Consider the following 20769-nt stretch of genomic DNA (forward strand, 5'->3'; position numbering starts at 1 on the left):
AGAGGGATAATTGCAGGTTAGAGAGGTGTGAATTGTCTCAAGCCAGGACAATTCGTAGGATTTTGCAAACCCGGGCAGTATGGTGGGAGTTACAAGTAGTGTGACATGAACATAAAATCCTTCTCCGTGTTTTCAAATTGGGTTCCCTGGAGCTTCCAGGGAATCTCATGGGGTCTGGTATTAACCTTTGTTCAGTAGTTCTGCTCTCATCTCTGAAACTCAGCATCATGGATTCAGAGATTTCAGCACATAATCTTGGCTGGATCCAGAATGCAATATAGATGTAACATTAAACAGGCGGATGCAAAAGACCCCATTGCACTATTTAAAGAAGAGCGTGGGAGTTTGTCCTGGCATAATCCCGCTGGCAACATCACTAAAAGATGCCCTGGTTATTTAATTAATTGCCATTGGTGGGCTCTTGTGAGAAAACTGACTGGCATGTTTTCAACATTATGTCAGTGACAGCGCTCAGAATTTCTTTGTTGGATAATCCTTATCCTTTTCATTCCAGGCTCATCAAAGTTAGAGACATCAATAAGTCTGACAATTAACTTCAGATAGACTGCTCCAAAATATTTAAGCCCATACAAAGCAATTACATCCAATCTGAACTCTTGAAACTGACACACAAAGAACTTTTTGAGTTTCACATTTGTGGTACCTTTCCTTGAAGGTAACTAAATTTCTTACTGAAGTTTGCATTATATCACACTAAAGAACAGTTACATGTTGTCTAATTCTTGCTGAGTTTAATTTCATTGGGTAATTTAGGACCCTTAGGTCATTAAATTGGTTTCTGAACACACAAAAAGGCATATCCTTGGTCCAAAAATTTCCCTTATCATCAATGCCTCCTCAACATCATTGTGATCAAATGATTAGATCTGCCAGCATACAGATTAGGTGATCTGTCTTTCTAAAACAATATAATAGTGTATATTCTTACATACTTCATTAACTGTAACATGTTTTGTCACATCTTGAGATTGTGAAAGGTGTGATTAAATGCATCTCCGTTGAACCGCCTTTCAGAAGTTATGAGTTTCAGGATGTGCAGGGTGTTTATCTGCACAAACGTAGACGACATAATCAGGTTCAAGCCCACAATGGGAATTCCCATAATAGCCCCTCAGGAATGAGGGACATGGTCAGGCAACACCCTAGCCTTGCCCCCAGCACAGTCTCTTGGCACAGGTTGGCACCATGCCACCAGACACCGCCCTGGATTATAGTTCAGTGGCAATACTGCTGTACCACAGCCTGTGCTGAATTGTATTTCTGCCTTTGGGGGAAGATTATTAAAGACCAAGTGAGGTTCAACAGGTGTTCTTAGGACTCCAGCAGGTATTGGTTCTTTCAGTAATGACCCATATCATTTTGCTGAAGTTATAAGGTTGGGTTTGAAAGGAGGAAGACTGCATTGTGGTGGATGTTCTTGATGAAATCTTTTCTAATTTTCTGCTGCCCAGGGAAGAGCTAACGTTACCAAAGGCAGTTCAATTAGTGGGACAGGTTGAGCTTCAGAAGCAGGATCAAGTTTTAATCTGGGGTGGAGCCAGACTACTGGCTCAGTCCTGTTTGTGAGCAATACACATTCCAGCCCAGCCTACTCAATTGCTCCTCATAAGACTATCCCTCCATAACCATGAGCAAACTATTGAATCTTTACTGGGCAGCCTCCGATGCTACTATATCTTCCCTTAGATAAAGGAGCCAAAACTGTTCAGTCACCAAAAATCTCCATTCTCATTCATGACTGGGATTCTACGATGTTTCTGAAAGTGAATGGACTTTTGCCTGGAATGCATGGACAGATTCGAAGAATCCCACCCAGCCTCCTTGATGTGGTCTAACTAGTGCCTTGTATAGTTTTAGCAAGGCTTCTCCATTTTAAACTCCATTTCCTTTGAAATAAAGTCCAACATTCCATTTGCCTTCCCTGTTACCTGCTGAACTTGTATGTTAGCATTTTGTGATTTATGCACAAGAATCTCCAAATCCCTCCATGCTGCAGTCTTCTGCCTCCTTTCTCCATTTAAATAATACTCAGTTTCTTTATTCTTCCCACCAAGGTGCATAACTTCATACTTTCCTACATTAAACTCCATTTACCAAGTTTTTGTCCACTTATTTAACCTGTGTATATCCCTCTGTATACTCTTTATTTCTTCCTTATGCTTGCCTTCCCACTTGTTATTGTATCATCTGCAAACTTGGCAATAGCACATTAACTTCCCTTGTCCAAATCATTAATAAATATTATAAATAATTGTGGCACCCAGTACTAATACCTGTGGCACTCCATTAGGTTGCCACTCTGAAAATGCCCCCCTTATTCCAACTCTCTGTCTTCTGACAGTTAGTCAATCCTCTGTCTATGCTAAAATGCTGCCCTAGCACCATGAGCTCTTATCTTATTAAATAGCTTTTTGTGCAGTACCTTACTGAATGCTTTTTGGAAATGCAAGTGTGCCAAAGAAACCATAGGAAACCTTATAGTGCACGCTAAAATCATTTGGCCCATCAAGTCTTTTCTGCATCTCTCCCAGACCCACTCCCACTCCCACTCTTTATCCTCATAACCCTATGCATTTTCCATGGCTAATCCACCTAACCTAAACAGCCTAGCATGACCAATCTACTTAACCTGCAAATCTTTTGACTATATTCCATGTTTGAGTTTCCCTTTATCTATTCTGCTCATTACTACCTCAAAGAATTTGAATAAATTTGTCAGGCATGATTTCCCTTTCATGAAATTATACTGACTCTGTTTGATGATATTATATATCTTTAAATGCTCTGCCATTACCTCTTTGTAATGGACCCTAACATTCTCTCAGTGACAGACACCAAGCTACTTGCCTATAGTTACTTACATTTTTGTCTCCCTTTTTGAATAAGGGTGTAATGTTAACAGCTTTCCAATCCTCTGTGACTTTTCCAGAATTTAAGGATTCTTGGAACATTACTATCAGCACATCCACTATCTCTATTGCAACTTCCTTTAATATTCTAGGATGCAACACATTAGATATAGGAGACATGTCGGACTTTAGTCCCTTTGGATTCCCTAGTGTGTTTTCTTTAGTGATCATTATTATATTTATTTCCTCCCCCCATTTTGCCCTATGATATTTAACATTCTGGAATATTATTAGTGCCTTTTACCATGAAGACTGACGCAAAGTATTTATTTAACTCCTCTGCCATTTCCTGGATCCCCATTATTAATTCCTCAGTTTCATTCTCTAAGAGGCCTATATTCACTTTGACTCCTCTGTTCCTTTTTATATAGTTAAAGAAGCTCTTACTCCCCTTTTTTATATTCTGTGCCAGTTTACCCTCATGGTCTATTTTCTCCCTCTTTATTATTTTTGGTCATCTTTTGTTATTTTTTAAAACATCTTTTGGGTTACCACTAACCTTTGCCACATTGTATTTTTTTTCTTTCGGTTGAATATTATCCTTGACTTCCTTGGCAAACTATGTTGATTTATCCCCTTTCTAGAATCCTTTTTCTCATTGAGATACATCTTTGCTGAATTATTTTGATAAACAATGCCATTGCTGATCAGCCAGCTTTCCTGCTAAACTCCTTTCCCAGTCCACTCCTGTCAACACTGCCCTCATTCCTTTGTAATTACCCATATTTAAGCTTAGAACAGTTGTTTCTGACCCAGGTTTCTCACTCAAACTGAATACTGAATTCTACCACATTGTCGTCACTGTTTCCTAGGGGACCTTTCACTTTGAGTTTGTTTATTAAAGCTGCCTCATTACACATCACTGTCTCTAAAATAGCCTGGCCCCTGTTGGGACCCACAGCATATTGTTCTCGAAAACTGTTTCAACTACACTGTATGAATTCTTCCTCTGCCAATTTCATTTTTCCAATCCACATGAAGATTACAGTCACCCATGATTAAAGTACTGTTATCTTTTACATGCTTTTATTATCTGCTGACTTATTCTCCACCTTTCAACAATGGTACAATTTGGTGGCCTATAGACTACTCCCACCAGTGTCATCTTCCCCTAGTTATTTCCTCCCTCCACTCATATGGATTTTGCAGCTTCCGTTTGAAGATCAATGATTGCTATCATACTTATTCATTGCTATCTTCACTATCACTAGGATCTAGGGGTCCGGGTCCACAGGACTCTTAAATCGGCCTCGCAGGTGGAGGAGGTGGTCAAGAAGGCGTATGGTGTACTGGCCTTCATTAATCGAGGGATTGAGTTTAGGAGTCGGGAGGTAATGCTACAACTTTATAAGACCCTTGTCAGGCCTCATTTAGAGTATTGTGCGCAGTTCTGGTCGCCTCACTATAGGAAAGATGTAGAAGCTATTGAGAGGGTACAGAGGAGATTTACAAGGATGTTGCCTGGACTGGGAGGCATGCCTTATGAAGTTAGGTTGAGGGAGCTGGGACTCTTTTCCCTGGAGAGACGAAGGTTGAGAGGCGACCTGATAGAGGTTTACAAAATGTTGAGAGGAATAGATAGGGTGGACTCTCAGAGGCTATTTCCCCGGGTTGAAATGGTTGCTACGAGAGGACACAGATTTAAGGTGCAAGGAGGGAAGTTCAGAAGTGATGTTAGGGGTAAGTTTTTCACTCAGAGGGTGGTGAGTGAATGGAATCGGCTGCCATCAGTGGTGGTGGAGGCGAACTCGCTGGGGTCTTTTAAAAGACTTCTGGATGAGTATATGGGGTTTAATGAGATTGAGGGTTATAGGTAGGTTGGTAGGTGTTGATGTGATCGGCGCAACTCGTGGGCCGAAGGGCCTGTTTGTGCTGTAGTGTTCTATGTTCTATGTTCTATGTTCTATCAGGAATGAGAAATTATAGAAATTCTCCATGTGATCTACAATCAGAAGTTCTCATTACTGAGTCAGAGAGGTTGAAAAGATTTGCAACTTATTTACAAGGTAGAAGAGCTGAATAAGAAGGACAAACTGGATAAATTCAAAAAGAAATTTCTGACATTGGTTATGGGCCTGGGGGAAACACCACATGGCTTACTGCATTACATTAAAGCTAGATACCAAGCCAATGTGTTTATTTACCCCAAAACTCCCTCACCCTCTCTTGAAAAAGGTGAGGCAATCAATTGACTCCATGTTAGATCAGTGAGTGATATTGTTAGTAACACAAATCATTTCTTGATGCTTCAGCATATCTGAGCCCAAGCCTAACAACTCATTTTGCATTTATGAGGACCTCACACATTTGAACAAGGCCATGGAAGTAGAAGCCTATCTCATGAAATCTATCGATGAAAACTTAACGAAGGTTGCAATGAGCTCACTTTTCATCACACTGGATAGCAATGACAGCTTCTGGCAACTCTCATTGAATGAGGAGTCAAAATTATTAACAACATTTATGACATTGTTCAACCAGAACTGTTTTAACCACCTACCATTTAGAATAGGGGGAGGCGGTGGTACAGTAGCGTTGCCATAAGACTAGTAATTCAGAGACCCAGAGCCAGATCTGGCGACCCAGGTTCAAATCCCATCAAGGCGGATTGTGAAACTTGAATTCAATAAAAGCCTGGAATTAAAAGCCTACTGATGAGCAAGAAATTATTATTGATTGTCAAAAAACCCATCTGGTTCACTAATGTCCTTGAGAGAAGGAAATCTACAGTCTTTACCTGGCCTGGCCTACATGTGACTCCTGAGCCATAGCAATGTGGTTGACTATCAAATACCTCTGGAATGGAGGGCAGTTAGGAATGAGTAATAAATGTTGTTCAGCCAGTGACACTCATGTCCCATGAAAATGAATAAAATAATTGCCCCAGCAATGCAATCGTTCAAAATATCATGACTGGAAAGTTGGAAGTGAGAGATGGAGTTATCCTCCATATGGATGATATTCCCATTCATGGATCCAACATTTGGCACACAGTGCATGATATTACAACACTTATAGCTGCTGGAATTATAAATGCATGTTGTCCAAGCTATCAATTTCTTCGGCCTTTTTTTTAGCACATTTTACATCCAAAAAAATTCTCAAAAAAATGTGCTCATCAAGAATTTTCCCTCACCCCTTAATGTGACAGAGCTTCAAAGTTTTTTGGGCATGGTTAATCATGCCTAATCTTGCAACGAGCATTACAATGACTCTTGAAGCAGAAACAGGTCTGGAATTGGGATGAACACCAGCAGAGAGCGCTTGACATAAGACATTTTCACATCCATGGAAATACTGCTCCATTATGACCCAATCCACCCACCATAGTGGCAGCTGAAGCATCATCCATTAGCCCAGTGGCTGTCATGTTCCATATTCAGCAAGACTGCTCTCATAGACCATTATGTTTCAAATTCAGAGAAGAGGGATGCTTTCATTAAAATGGAGGTCTGTGGGCTTGCAAAAAGTTTTTGAATTATACCTTGGAACTCAAATTTATGATCCACAGTGATCATAAGCCATTAGTCACTCTGCTTAACACCAGGAGCCATACCAACCTGTGATACAACCAGAAAGAATGTTTTCTATGGTGTACCTGTAATCGTTGCTCAGAGTCATAGCTGACATACCAAATTTTCTTAGTCTCCTGAGAAAGTTTGGAACATTTGAGTTTTCAGGAGAGATTAGGTAGGTTTGGATTGTTTTCTTTAGAGAAGAGGAGAATTGGGGGGAGTGTAGTATAAAGAATAAATAGCTCTTATGCTCGTAAGTAATATACGCCATCAGTGATATCAGATGACATTTCTCTAGAACTGTAATAGCTGAAATGTGATAGCACGAGGAGAATACATAGAAGGCTCACCAGAACGTTGCCTGGGTTGGAACATTTGCTCTATAAGGAGAGGCTAGATAGGCTTGGGTTGTTTTCTTTAGAGCAGAAAAGACTAAGGGGGGACATGATTGAGATGTATAAGATTATGAGTGGTATGGGTAGGTGAGTAGGGAGCAGCTGTTCCCTTTGGTTGATGGGTCAACCATGAGAGGACATAGTTTTAGGGTGAGGGACAAGAGATGCAGAGCGGATTTGAGAAAACATTTTTTCGCTCAGAAGGTGGTGGGAATCTGGAATGCACTGCGTGCGTAGGTAGTCAAGGCCAGAAACCTTTGAAAAATATTTGGATGAGCACTTGAACCATCATAATATTTAAGGATATGGGACGTGCAGGAAAATGGGATTAATGCACTTTTGTGGTAGTTATTGTCACTGCAGATGTGATGGGCCGAAAGGCTTTTTGCACTGTATGGCTGGAACTGTAGCACCGCAGCTGCCACGGAATCGGTGTGGGCGAGGGTCTGACAATGGATATCTCCTTTGAACTTGGGTGGAAATTTCGAGTCTTGCCTGAGCAAAGGCATAAAATCCCACCCTATGACTCTAAATGAGAGGGAGACCTCTGGTTCTCTGTCCTTGTATTTGATGCAAATAGTTAATACATGTTTGGAAGAACTTCAATGCTTTGTTTTCATTAATACTCCAATTCTATTTGATTAGTTGACCACGGCCCTTGAACGTTGGTGCCAGAAACTTATGTTCACATTTGGTGTAGTTGGAAGATTGCCTCTCTAACAGTACACGCCTTGTTGGATATGAATAAATCATTGGCATGTAGGAATACTGAACTTATGAACTGTTTGAGTTTGGAAAAAGCTTCTGTTAATGACAGATGCTCACCCATCAATGGATTTGGAAAAGCAACAATGTTTCAAAATTAATGGACTAAAATACAAGAAGACAATGATCATTAGACAAATTCTCCAAGGAGTTTGAACGAAACACAGAAGTGATCAATGATCAAACATCTGATGTTATGCATATTTACAAATCTACATTCATTAGGACAATATTCCTGATTCCCAAAGTCTGGCATGCCCCTGCTTTCAGTTTTCCTCCTTATTTGCCAAATTAAACTCTTGTTCAGGATGTTGCTCAGATCCAAAATAAGTGTACACAAAATTGAAAATAGGTCTCTAATTGGGTGGCAGTGGATAGGAGACAGAGAGTAGGAATAAAAGTGTTTGCTATGGATCTGGACTGGCGCCTTGGGTTTCAGCACATCCATTAATAATTAAGATAAAGGACTAGAGAGCTGCATATCCAACTTTGAGATGACATGGTCAGAGTAATTATGTGGATGGGATGAAATTACAGATGGACATTGAGTCAGAGGGAAAAAACTGTGCAAATTATATCCAAGAGAAACAAATGAGGATATTTTCTATATGGTGAGAAATTGGAAACTGTGGAGGAGTAAAGATTCATCAAAGCAAATTACTAAAAACTAGGATCCAGATTCAAAGACACAATAGATGCTTGCACCCATACTAATGAGCACTTGTTCACATCAAAACCTGGCATGGCATTTCTATTAGTGGCTTAGTCATGTATGACTTGATTATCCCCGAGGATAATGCCCATGTATTCTAAAACAAATTACAGGTAAAGCAATATTCTTAATCTCTCATATACCTGGACTTTGGTCTCCATCTCTGCTATTTTAGCAATTTACAGGTACTTCCTTTAATCTAATCTACTGTATCCAATGTTCATGGTACACATTGGAAAGACTAAACATGCCAAGCATTTTTGTCTTCAAGCATAATTATATTCACACTCCTGTGAGAATCCCAAAGGCATTAACATATTCCTGGAGAATATATTAATGCTCTTCCAGGGGTTCCTATAAGTATCAACACATTCCTGGGATTCTGTGAATATATAAACAAACTCCTGGGGGCTCCTGAAAATAAGTATATTCCTGAAGGACCCCTGAAATTCTGAACATATTAACCTCACTCCTGATAATCTACAGAAAATATTATCATGATCCTGGTGATCAGAAATCACCAGGATCCACTGTCCCAATTGACAAAAGGCAGTCAGCAATTTTAAAGGAAAACAGGTCCCTCATTCCGGACAATTGTGGTTTTCTCATATACAGCAACAGCAACGATTAGTAGGGTAAAATTCAGAAAGAAAAAGACATCTGATAACAATTATGGTACAATAAGTTATACCTCTCTCACTGGGATTCCGTAATGGATTCTTCAGGATTCAGAATCCAGATTTAAAAATACTTCAATCCACCCCTGCATCATCACATTGCTAAGCAGAGCTGCTTCTCCTAATTAGTATTCCATAGATTTCAACAATTTAAATAATCATGTAAAACTATGTTTGTTCATGATCAATAAACATTGCCACCATGTCAAAGCCCTGTACAAAGGACCTCATCAAGTTTCCGAATGAATAGGTAACCCAAAATCTCAGCACACAAATGGCAATAAATTTCAGCAATTGGCAGCCTCAATCACCAAGGCTGCAAAGACAAAAAGAGCTGGTAAAATCCTGACGTCTGAGTCTTAAAGGGGTCTCAAACCGGTGTCCAACCTATCCCTGCAATCAGGTTTAAATCCTTGCTATACTGACCCAGATCCGACCAATGTTACAAACGATTCTTATGCGACCGTGAGACAGGTCTCTCTTGACCTATATTCAGCCTTTGCCACAGCTGACTACACCATCTTGTTCCAAAGCTTTGCTGGGTGGGAGTTCACTCTTTTGGTTTCATTATTATATACCTACCCATAGCTAAAGAATCATTCACCAACTTCTCTTCCAGCTCTTGCTGTTCCCCAAGGATTTATCTTCAACCCACTCCTATTTCTTAGTTACACATTGCCTCCTGACATCCAAAACACATTGTTCCTTTTCACATTAAGTTGAGGATACCCACCTTTACCTTACTCCCATGTCTTTCAACTTCTGTTCTGTTCTGAAACTAACAGACTGTCTATCCAACACCCACTATGAATCAGGAGAAATTTCCTCCGATTAAGAATTGGAAAGACTGAAACCATCACTTTCAGTCCCATCTACAAACTAGAAGTCCCATTCTCTCTCTGGCAGCAGTCTGACATCAAATCAGCTTATTCACAAGCTTGGCTTCACAGTTGACCCCAGAATGATTTTCTGACCTGATATTTGTGCCATTAGTAAGACTGTCCATTTCCACCTCTGTAACATTGCCAGTCTCCAACTGTGTCTCAGCTCATCTGCTGCCTTCACCCTCAGCCTTTGTTAGATCCAGACTTGTCTATTCTAGTGCACTCCTGGCTGCTCCTCCAAATTCCACCCACCGTAAACATGACTTCATCCAGACTCTGCTGTCCATGTGTAATCATGCACCAATTCACAATCCCACATCAATTTTGTGTTACATAAGTTTTGTAATCACATTTAGCCCCAGTACTCTCTGAGAATCAGTGGCCTCTTCAGCATTTCTGATTTTAATCACATCACCTTTTATGGATGTCCCTTCAGTTGCCTCGTCTCTAAGCTTTAGAATTCCCTCTCCACATGTCTCTGCCGCTTTACCTTGCTTTCCTCCTTTAAGATGCTGCGTAAAACCAACATCTTTGACCACATTTTTGGTCATCTACTCAAATTTCCCTTTCTGGCTCAATGGCATAATTTGTTTTGTAACGCTGTGAAGTGCCTTGAGATGTTTTATGATGTTAAAGGTGTTTTATAAATGTAAGCTATTGCTGCTTTACATTGCTTGTACTTCAATGCTTGAAGCTTGACTCAAAACTGTGTACTGCAATGACTAAAGTACTTGTGTTTTAAACTAGAAAGTTGTGTCTGGACAGGATGTGGAAAATGAGCTTATAGGTAATACATAGTTTCCACGCTCCCTCTCTTGCATAGCAGGATGTTCCTGATCCTTCCAACACAGGGACACTTATACAGCTACTTTCCCACTTGATTCCTAATTTCAGCCCAGGCCCTCTATGGATGACTTGAAATTCGAGACAGCCCAACTGAATAAATACAGGGAAGGCACGGCAGCAGAAGTCAAGGCTGAAGTCTGGAGAGAGAGCTGTCACTTAAATAGCAGGAATGGAGCAATAGTAACTTGGAAGTCTCTGGTTGAAATGAGAAACAAAGAAAATGCATTTGTGGATGGCAGCTGACATGAAGATGAGAATTCTGTTGAATAGAAACTCTGTAATGTTAACCCTTGTCTCATACAGGAGTCACAAATGTTTCAAGTTTATTAGGTGTAACATTTGGGGGTGACCTTATACACAAGTATATACGTGATTTGAAACCTCTTTCATTTTGAAAATCACTGTGTACAGACAGCCTGATTTAGATTGAATGTGGAGAACTAGCACATAGTAATAGGTACCACAGCTCTGCTATTAATATAAGGCAGGCTGTCTGAATACAATAGAATGTAAAATGAAGACATATCTCTTCTCTTTCACAGTCTGTCAGATAGATTTTTACTCTGGAAAACTAAAACAATCACTGTGTGCCTTTGGGTGCAGTTAGATCCAGCAGTTACCCTGTTAGAAACATATATGTACACACACACACACACACACACACACACACACACACACACACACACACACACACACACACACACACACACACACACACACACACAGTTTTTCAAGCCATAGTTAGATAACAATTTTATCTTATCACCATTAATGTGACAAAATATCCCACGATATGAGTGTTACAAAGCAAAAGTTGACATTAAACCATGTCAGGTGATATAGGGCAGATGACCAAGAATTTGGTCAGTGTTAGGTTTTAAAGATCATTTTAAGGATCTTAAGGCAGGAAATATTGAGACAGAGAGGTTTAGGAAGGGAATTCCAGAGTATAGGGCCTGGACAGCTGAAAGCACAGTCAGAAATAAGACACTAGTTGGGCTTCCTCTGGAGTACTGAACCCCGTCCTGGTCACCACATTTGAGAGGTTATCAAAGGTATAAAATCCCTACAGTGCAAAGAGAGGCCATTTGGCCCATTGAGCCTGCAGTGACCCCTTTTTTTTATCTTACCCAGGCCTTATCCCTGTAAAGCCACCGTGCCGCCCTGATGTGAAGGCATTGGAGAAAGTGTGGAGGAGATTCACAAGAATGATTCCATGGATAAAAAACTGTAGCTATGAGGATAGATTGGTGAGGTTAAGAATATTTTCCTTGGAGAAAGGAAGGCAGAGAAGAAACTCGATTGAGATATTCAAGATCCTGAGGGATATGTCCAGGATAACTAGTGAGAAACTGTATCCACTCAAGAGAACACCAAAAACAAGAGAGTACAGGTTCACGATAATTGGCAAAGGAAATAAAAGAGATGTGAGAAAAACATTTTTCACTCAGAAGGTGTATGGAGTCTGGAACAGATTTCCTGAGAGGGCGGTGGAGGCAGGTTTGATTGAGATATTCAAAAGGGAATTAGATACGGGCGGCACAGTAATGGGTCCCTGGTACTGTGAAGAGCAGTGCTAATCACTGTGCCCCCGGGCCATCCAGTACGAGAAGTGAAAAATATGTCAGCGTATTGGCAACAACAGAGAGTGCACCAGAAACCAACAGAAGTGCAAACACATACACAAGGTTCACGGTTAGACAGATCAGGGTGAAGATGCGGAATAGAAAAAGCTTCAACTGCACAGCAAACAGGTTTTCCAAACCGTGAATGTGACACAATGTCTGGATGAAGTCAGACAGTTAGAGGCTGTTGCTGCTATCAGCATCATATGCTCAAGTGAAAACAGCAAACTGCCAAAAGTGAACTAGCGGGTGAGTGAGAAAATCTTACCAGTTAGAATCCTGAAGGATACATATCTGGATAATTGGAAGTCAATGACACAACCTATGACAGACAAACTAACTATGTACAATGGGTCACCCATTCATTGCATTAGTACGTTGAAATGAAGCTCTGGCCAATCTGCAGTAGAAACCTGGTGGACATGAGTGGATCAGCAGTAGAGTTAGCGATGTGCTCAGAACTTAATACTGTAACCATTAATGAGATCACCAACATACTAATCAAAGCAGAAGAAGCCAAGAGCAATAAGTGAGCCTACATTGAGATCTGCAACAGACATAACCAAACAGATTCGATGTCATTGGAAATTTCAAAAGTAATGCTGTACTACACTTCAGAGACGATGCAATTCCATTAGTTGGCTCTCCTGGAAAGTCTAGTATGCACATACAGATAAAGAGTGAGTTGGATGACATGGAGCATAACACACAAGCATGTATATGTTTCCACTTATGTTGGTCTCTGGTGCACCTCTCTGTTGTTGCTGCCAGTATGCTGCACATTACTTGGACCAGCTTCGCAGTGGCGCAGTAGGCCTCACCTCCTTTGTGAGCCCTGACTCCTGTAGCAAAACTGATAGCTGCACTGAATGCTTGCAGGTGTTGTCCAGACACAATGGCTCCATATTTTCTGCCATCTTTTCTCAGTGTGTCAGTATTGTGACCTTTCTTTATCTCCAAAAGGCTTTAATTGGTGCTGAAACTATAACCAGCTTCATTATCCATTCAACTCAACTTCCTAAAGATTGCAGTCCCTACCCTTAACACGGCATCCGCTGCCGAACCGACTAATTGATCTGCGACAGCTCTCTGCAGGCCATCCGCTCCAAACGGCAAATCCTAAAGTTCACTTTTACATGAAGCAATCGCCCATTTCCAATGGTTATCTTTATTTTCATTGCTGGCTTACCCAGTTCCGTGATGGATAAATCCAAAAAGCATAATCGCATCCTTTGTTAGAAAAGCATAAATTCAGAATGGACGTCTGTGGCCTTTCACTCCACATGATGGATCTCACCACCACGCAGTGCAATGGATTGTAACCTCTCAACTCCATGAGAGATTCACCAATGCCACTGCCGAGTTTGTTTTTATATTTATTCTCATTCTCTTGTGGCTGCAGTTCAGGTTTATTCCTATTTTGCACAGAATGGCAGCCGAGAATATTGCAATGACCCTGAAGCATTTACTGTCTGACTCAAAACTGACTTGTTGCTCCTATTAACCATTGAACCAGCTAGCCCATAACTCAAGCAGTCACTGTTCTGCAACACACTGTCTGTAGAGGGACTCTGCCTCCTGGAGTTTTGATGTGCGTACAGCCTCTGTATTGTACCAAATCTTGTCTGTTACTTATCCTCTGGTCTTCAAATTCACATCATTTACATTTTTTTGAATTCATGTGGCATCGCTGGCTAGGTCAGCACTGATTGTGCATCCCTAGTGGCCCTTCAGAAGGGGTTTGGTGATGAGCTGCGTGCAGGTGAATTTCAGCATCTTGTATTTCTATGTTTGCTTTACACAAACTTACCAATCTCACAGACAAAGCTGGCAAACTACTCATGGAGCGGCATGGTGGTGCAGTGGTTAGCACTACTGCCTCACAGCGCCAGGGACCCAGGTTCGATTCCTGGCTTGGGTCACTGTCTGTGCAGAGTCTGTATATTCACCCCGTGATGCGTGGGTTTCCTCTGGGTGCTCTGGTTTCCTCCAAAAGACATGCTGGTTAGGTGCATTGTCCAAGCTAAATTCTCCCTTAGTGTACCCGAACAGACACTGGAGTGTGGTGACTAGGGGATTTTCACAGTAACTTCATTGCAGTGTTAATGTAAGCCTATTGTGAGACGAATAAATGTACTTAAACTTTATTTAAAGGTACAGGATGGCTCAACAGGCAAATCTACTTTATGGATTCGGCAACTATTGCTCACAAGGATAGCACAGCTGCCAGTTCTGCAAACATATTACACGCTGCTGGCTGCCAGTCACATGCTGCACTACATCCTGGTTATTCCACATCTGCATATTTTCTTTAGGTATCACAGCAGTCCCTGCCCTGCCTTCTTCTCTCTGGGGAGACTGAGGCTCTGCCTGCTTCTCTCTGGGGGGACTGAGGCTCCTCCTGCTTCTCTCTGGGGAGACTGAGGCTCCTCCTGCTTCTCTGTGGGGAGACTGAGGCTCTTCCTGCTTCTCTGTGGGGAGACTGAGGCTCTTCCTGCTTCTCTCTGTGGGGAGACTGAGGCTCTTCCTGCTTCTCTCTGGGGAGACTGAGGCTCCTCCTGCTTCTCTTTCGGGGAGACTGAGGCTCCTCCTGCTTCTCTGTGGGGAGACTGAGGCTCCTCCTGCTTCTCTCTGGGGAGACTGAGGCTCCTCCTGCTTCTCTTTCGGGGAGACTGAGGCTCCTCCTGCTTCTCTCTGGGGAGACTGAGGCTCCTCCTGCTTCTCTCTGGGGAGACTGAGGCTCCTCCTGCTTCTCTCTGGGGAGACTGAGGCTCCTCCTGCTTCTCTCTGGGGGGACTGAGGCTCCTCCTGCTTCTCTGTGGGGAGACTGAGGCTCCTCCTGCTTCTCTCTGGGGGGACTGAGGCTCCTCCTGCTTCTCTTTCGGGGAGACTGAGGCTCCTCCTGCTTCTCTCTGGGGGGACTGAGGCTCCTCCTGCTTCTCTGTGGGGAGACTGAGGCTCCTCCTGCTTCTCTCTGGGGAGACTGAGGCTCCTCCTGCTTCTCTGTGGGGAGACTGAGGCTCCTCCTGCTTCTCTCTGGGGAGACTGAGGCTCCTCCTGCTTCTCTGTGGGGAGACTGAGGCTCCTCCTGCTTCTCTGTGGGGAGACTGAGGCTCCTCCTGCTTCTCTGTGGGGAGACTGAGGCTCCTCCTGCTTCTCTCTGGGGAGACTGAGACTCCTCCTGCTTCTCTCTGGGGAGACTGAGGCTCCTCCTGCTTCTCTCTGGGGAGACTGAGACTCCTCCTGCTTCTCTCTGGGGAGACTGAGGCTCCTCCTGCTTCTCTCTGGGGAGACTGAGGCTCTGCCTGCTTCTCTCTTTGAGATTGGGGCTCTGCATGCTTCTCTCTGTGGAAACTGAAGACAGTGAGGTTTCCTAGTCTGATTCATGGAGCCTTTGTGAACTCTTGGCTGCAGCAGTGGACAGCTAACTTAAGGAAGTTGACCTTGTTTTTTGCTTTTGTATAAACAATCCACTAGAAGCTCAGGGCAACAAGTGGCCTTAATGCCACTGACAGTATCATTCTTGTTCTGTCACCTGTCTGTTCAAAGAGGAGGCACAATTTAGTGACCACCTCCTCACTGAAACATAGCCCCCTCAAACACTGCTCCTGGCTGAGATAGAGATAGAAGAAGGTGCAGCAGGTGGTCAGGAAGGCGAATGGGATGCTGGCCTTCATAGCGAGGGGGATTGAATATAAAAGTAGGGAGGTCTTGCTGCAGCTGTATAGGGCATTGGTGAGGCCGCAGCTGGAGTACTGTGTGCAGTTTTGGGCGCCGCACCTGCGCAAGGATATTTTGGCCTTGGAGGGAGTGCAGAGGAGGTTTACTAGGCTGATACCGGAGTTGAGGGGGTTGAGCTATGAGGAGAGGCTGAATAAACTGGGCTTGTACTCATTAGAGTTTAGAAGAATGAGGGGAGATCTCATTGAGACGTATAAGATGATGAATGGGATGGATAGGATAGAGGTGGAGAGACTCTTCCCGCTCAAAAAAGACAGTAGGACCAGGGGGCACAGCCTCAAGATAAAGGGGGGGCGGTTTAGAACGGAGTTGAGGAGGAACTTCTTCACTCAAAGGGTGGTGAATATCTGGAATTCTCTGCCCGTTGAAGTGGTGGAGGCTGCCTCGCTAAATATTTTTAAGAAGCGGGTTGATGGGTTTTTGATAAGAGAGGGGATTAAGGGTTATGGGGAGAGGGCGGGAAAGTGGAACTGAGCCACGACAGATCAGCCATGATCTTATTGAATGGTGGGGCAGGCTCGAAGGGCCAGATGGCCTACTCCTGCTCCTATTTCTTATGTTCTTATGTTCTTAAGTACTTGATGTAAACCTATGGTTGGGATGGTCTCTCAGCAGATGGTCTTCCTGCTCCCTCTGTACAAGGTTTCCCCTGTCTGAAGCCAGTGCTCCATGTCCATATTGTATTGCTACCCAGAGGGACTGCAACTGCAGCCTCCATAACTCTGTTAGGCTGTCTGCTATCAAGCCAGCAGAGCCCCTGACCTCCCTGTCAGCATGCAGCATAAAACTTCAACAAGTTCCAACACTCCTCCAAGAGCACACCACAGTACTCATAGAAACTTTGCAAGAAGAAGAGTAAGCTATAGAACCTCACCTATAAGCTAGCTATCTGGCCTTTTAAATAACATCAGTTGGGCTTGCTCCTTGTGCAATGGAATGTAGACTCAGCTAGGAGTGTCCTGGACAAATGGTTAACTGGACCTGCAAAGCCAATTGGTTGGTGCACATCAAATTTGCTCTTTGAAGTTACAATGTGCCCCCAGTCAGTGCTTCTGAAACCTGTGGGACACATCCATGCCAGTGCCTTTCCCTTGCACGATGTGGCACGATGGCACAGTGGTTAGCACTGCTGCCTCACAACGCCAAGGACCCAGGTTCAGTTCCAGCCTCGGGTGATTATCTGTGAGGAGTTTGCACATTCTCCCCATATCTGTATGGGTTTCCTCCAGTTGCTCCAATTTCCTCTCACAGGCCAAAGATATGTGGGTTAGGTTGATTGGCTACGCCGAATTGACCCTAATTTCAGGGGGATTAGCAGCCAAATGTGCAAGGTTACAGGAATAGGGCCTGGGTGGGATTGTTGTTGGTGCAGACTTGATGGACCGAATAGCTTCCTTCTGTACTGTAGGATTCTATGATGATGTGAAATTGTAGAAATGGCTGGGAGCTGCCTACCTACCATTCTGGACAACTCTACTTCAATATTGCCAGGTTTATGGAATCAAACTTCTCCTCCAGGCGTGTGTGTGTGCGTGCATGTGTGTGAGAGTGTGTGTGTTTTTATACAGTGAGTACAGTATTGGCACCACTGCATCAGGCAATAAGTTGAATTTGGTGTGGGATTTACAGTGAGAGCCTGTATTCAAAAGCAGCAGGGACTCTAAGACCTACATCAGATAGAGCTTCCAAACAAAAGCTCAACAGAGGCGCCTGATAAATGCAGGATTATTACTCCACAACAGTTTAAGCACACAGACAATAGTTAGATACAAATTATGCACATAAATCCAATGATGTTCATTCTGGCTGCAACGTGGCACCAAAACATGTGGTGCTTTTATTTTATGATCACAGAAATTTTAGTATGACTGCTGATGTAAAGAAACAGTGGCTTGCTTTTGGCTAAGACAGGTGAGGCGACAATGTGAAAAAGCTATGGGGGTGATTTTACCAAAAAAATTCAAAATGCCGAATGAGCGTAAAACAGGAGATTTTCAAATCTGTTTTTTGGGCGAGTTTGAAAAATGAAACCTTAGGCTACTTTGTGCAAAAAATGATGTGCAAGCTATTTCCCACAAGTAAGGGGAGGGGACAGGGCCTAAGCTCACCAGAAAGTTAGCTGTTCACAGTCAAAGGGGCATTGATTCCCACATAGATCCCTCTGTTCTGTGTAACAAATGGCCTGCCTCTCCCTCGGGGCCTCCAGTCCTACTGGTGAGGCCATTACGTCAAATCCCCGTTGATGGGGACCTACACATGATCCTCGCTGGTGAGGACCTTCACCAGAGAGGCTGCTGAGGCAAATGGGCCCAGACAATAGTGTCCCGGGCTCACGAATAGTCTTTAAATCACTATTTAAATAGATTTAACTATTATAATCAACCTCGCGCCCTCCCCAGATGCAAGACTGATCTTGCTGGAAATCTAAGCCCGCTAAGAATGTTAGAAGTGAGAAATCAGGCATGAACCCAATTTTTCACTCCTTGTGCGATCTTACCAGCTCACCCTACCACTTAATGGGTGGGGCGAGCCAGTAAATTCACCCACCCAATATTTAGGGCTGGATTGTCCAACCTCGCTCGCAGCCGGGATTCTTCTGTTTTGCTGCAGTGAACAGGAATTTAGCTGAGTGCCAAATTCTCCTCACTGTTGGAGGCACCGGGGCATGAACTGCCAGGGAAGTCTGACCTTAATTGCTGAAAAAAAAGACATGTCAAAGCTTTTCATCTTGTACTTATCAGGATTCTTCACAAGAACACCAGGAAAAGGGGAAAACAACATTTTATACTAATGCTGATTTGTTGGTAAGTGGACAATCAGTACTCTCTTATAATTCAGATCGGGAACTGCAAAGTGTTTTATCTAGTCCGTCTGAATTATAAGTTTTGAACTTTGAATTTGTCTAGGGTCAGCATGAGGTATTTCATTTCAGATATGATTCAAATGACCTACTAGGGAGCTTTTATCAAACAAAGCTTATTTATGAATACAGTTAACATGTATAGAAAGAAAATTAGCAATAAGTTTTACCAATTACAAACAAAACAAAACAACCATGATATTGTATGAACTTAAACAGCTAGGCACCATTCCAATAAAACAAATCCCATAAACAAAACCCTTTCCACAGGTTTAACTGCAATGACTAATGCTCACGTGATTCTGGAAGGTAGTCCTTTGGTTGAATGCTGCAGGTTTCTTGAGGCACACACAGACAAGCTTGGAGTCAGAACAGCTTCACAAAACACCAAGGAGACTCTAGTCAAGCCAACCACCAACAGCAGATTTTCTACTCCATGAAGGCCAGGAACCTTGCTTCCAGCTAACAGCAGACTTTCCAAAACCAGGGAGAGAGAGGGAAACATTGCTTTCCAACTTGATGTCCACCCTCTTCTAAACTAAAACTGATAATGAATCCTTTGAATTTTTTCCTGCGGAGGAACCACCTGACTTTAACTTGTCAATCAATCTGATCAATCATAAAAGATCTGAGAGTTAAAAATAAACATACCCCCATTTAAGCCATTGCAGTAGCAATATAAGGACTCCTCCAGACAGCCCGGCAACAATGAAAAATATCTGACTTTGAGAGCTGCAGAGAATACAATTAAAAAACATTACTTGAAGGCACACTAATATGGTAGGTTAATTTATGAGGAAAGACTGAGTAGTCTGGGACTATACTCATTAGAATTTAGAGGAAAGAGGGAACTACCTTGTTGAAAGTTTTTAAGGCAAGGATAGATAGATTTTTGAACAGTAAAGGAATTAAGAGTTATGGTAAGCGGGCAGGTAAGTGGTGCTGAGTGCACAAAAAGATCAGCCCTGATCTTATTGAATGTTGGAACAGGCTCGAGGGGCCAAATAGCCAACTCCTGCTCCAAGTTCTATGTTCTTATCACAACATAGAGTTTTGCCCTGTTACTGGTATTCTTGCAAAGAGTCCTGATGAGAGCAAGATGAAAAACTTCAACTTGTCCCTTTTTTCAGCAATATCCTAGCTCTGTTCTACCAAATGACTAAAGTTAATTTTGTTCCTTTGCCTTTCAGTTGGAAAGGAAATGAAAATTTCATGCCCAACAAGGTGAAGGATGTTACTTGCTGGAAGGTGCAACACCTTCTGTTTCTGAGCAGCGTCAAGATCAGGAGAGACGTTGAGTGAATCTCTCTATTCTCTGTCCCAACACAATTTCTCAGCTTCAACTTCAGAACAATGACACTTACTGCACCAATGCGACATTTCCTCATTTTCCATAGCAGCTATCTGTAAGCGGGCTGCTGACTTTAGGAGTAATTTTCTGAGTTTTGCTGCTATTCTATAACTCTTGGCTTACATCAGACATGACCTGAACATTGGACTGTCTGCAATGTTTGAATGTGTCATTATATCACTCTAGGTCAAAAGGTGCAATATTTTGAATTTTGACCTAATCATTTGAACCATTCAAGACTTTTCTTACTGTCATAAAATCTGCTCTTTGATGGGAAATTGGGGCACATTCCTGTTGTTGGATTCACACTCACAGTGAACTGGCTTGAGGCTGGTATTTCCAAACAGAAATCATTGGCTTTTTCAGAGGGATTCCTCCTGATGGACCAGGTATAGTTTTAGTAAGATGTTGAATCATCTTTTCATCTCATGTTAGCAGCTGAACTCTTGAAGGTACATCTGAGATTCC

This window comes from Carcharhinus amblyrhynchos, chromosome 8, assembly GCF_965287045.1.
Source record: "Carcharhinus amblyrhynchos chromosome 8, sCarAmb.v2.hapA, whole genome shotgun sequence".
Lineage (NCBI taxonomy): Eukaryota > Metazoa > Chordata > Chondrichthyes > Carcharhiniformes > Carcharhinidae > Carcharhinus > Carcharhinus amblyrhynchos.